This window comes from Hippichthys cyanospilos, chromosome 1 (genome assembly GCF_059441005.1).
Source record: "Hippichthys cyanospilos isolate Australia breed blue-spotted pipefish chromosome 1, RoL_Hcya_1.0, whole genome shotgun sequence".
NCBI classification, from domain to species: Eukaryota; Metazoa; Chordata; class Actinopteri; order Syngnathiformes; family Syngnathidae; genus Hippichthys; species Hippichthys cyanospilos.
Window position 1 is genome coordinate 28,955,817 of NC_142369.1, and position 2,203 is coordinate 28,958,019.

The following is a 2,203-nucleotide window of genomic DNA, read 5'->3' on the forward strand; positions in this document are numbered from 1 at the left end:
AAACATTGCTCTTTACCTGCAGAGGTTAAAAAGTACAGTATTTGCAGTGCAGTGATTCTTCCTACCAGATATGATCACTATTTATAGTATAGTACAGCAAACATTGAATTTATGTGCAAGCCTCCTATTGGACATGATTGCTTATGGCAGTCTAATGCCAAGGGAACTCACACTATGCATTGATGCATGATAACTGGAAATTAAACTTGTCTACTTAATTTAATTTGGTTGTAAGAAGTAAAGGCTGTAAACTTTAGCTCCTGAGTGTTGCTCAAGACCAAACTGTAGAGTGTACTGGTCAAATATGCACAACAAAGACAATGCAGTATTTCATTATACAATGTCAAACTGATTATTTTTGCAGCTCAGTAGCTCTCTTTATATTCATTTGGTGTTGTATTTGTATGTATGTTATTTTGAAAGCATGTTTAAATAACAAGTTTGGGGACATATTTCGAACATAAATTATTCTTTTCGTTTTGGCAAAAACAAGGCTGTTCAACGCATTGACCGCCTAGGTAGTTTTGGTCGACTGCATGACTTCAGATTACATGGGAAAAAAAGTTGAAAAAAGAATTTCAATCGATAAAAACGAATCTTACGGCTTTACTACCTTGATAATGCCCTGATTTCTGAAGCTAAGCAGGTTCGGGCCTGAATGGGAATTTCAGGTTCTGTAAGATTATAGGTGGAGGCCACATCAGGTCTCTCAGGACTTCATTCTGCGGGGACCAGACCTCAGGTGCATTGGGGCAACCACCCAATCAAGTTCTTCCAATTAATTTCCAAATGTTTATGGAAACAGAAGTAGAAGCAGCCGTAACTATCTCTGCCCTATGCCTCACATGAGGTGAAGAAGAAGTAACCCAGTGAAAAAAAACACCTGTTTACAATTGGAAGCTTCTCACTCTATGGTTCGAAAAGACTATCACTTTGACCATTGTCATGGCCACGTTTTGGGGTCAAATTCTGGTATTTATTATTTTTATTCTGGTATTTTCTATGTTGATATATATATATATATATATATATATATATATATATATATATATATATATATATATATATATATATTTTTTTTTTTTTTTTTTTTTTTTTTTAAAGTTGTATATTAAAATACCACACCATTATTTGAGTAATTCCGGCATTACATATCAGATAGAATTTCAAAGTGGAGTTTTTCCCAAAATTTGAGAATTCCGTACTACTACTACGCAACAACGAATTTGGTATCATATATTGTGTGTGTGTGTGTGTGTGTGTGTGTGGGGGGGGGGGGGGGGGGGGGATGGATCTATTATAAAAAAAAAAAAAAAGCTCAACCCGAGGCTTTGCTGCTATCAGGTGGCAGTAACTCTACACTACGTCCCACACAGTAAAATGGTCAAGAGGTGCACACACTATGGAAGACCGAAAGTGGCCAAACACATACATATGTGTACCATTAAATAACTATTTTTTATTTTAAATAAATAGTTATTTTTTTAAATAGTTATTTTTTAAATAACTATTTTTCAACGATAAGTTAATATTTGATTAATACATGTTTCATTACATGTGATATGGAATCTATAAATAAATATATAGAATATATATATATATATATATATATATATATATATATATATATATATATATATATATATATATATATATATATATATATATATATATATATATATATGTATATGTATATTTATTTATTTATTTATTCCATATCACATGTAATGAAGCGTGTATTAACCAAACATTTAACTAATCATTGAAACATTTAATTCATTGAGGACAATTTGAGAATGTATTCACCTGTTTGGAGCTGCCCAAAATGTTATGTACCGAATGTGTTTATACTTGAATATGCACAATGTTAGCCGTAGCTTACATCATGGTCACCGGCAGCCTTTTGGCTGTCCATTTGACTTTGACACCCCTGCTTACAGTTCAACATATGGAAACCACAGTCACCGTATATGCACCCGGGCTTTGCCGCCGTCAAGTGGCACAAACTCAAACTGCACTTTGCAATTGGCGCCTTACGTCTCACACAGTTAAACGGAGTACTCCGCTAAAAAAATAGTTCTGAAACAAAATCGAGAGTAAAATTTCCCAAGACATCAAATAAAATCAGATTGGATCAAATTCAAAATATATGTATTTGTATTAATAAATATAGCTGCTTTTCATATATTTAAGAGCCGTCTAT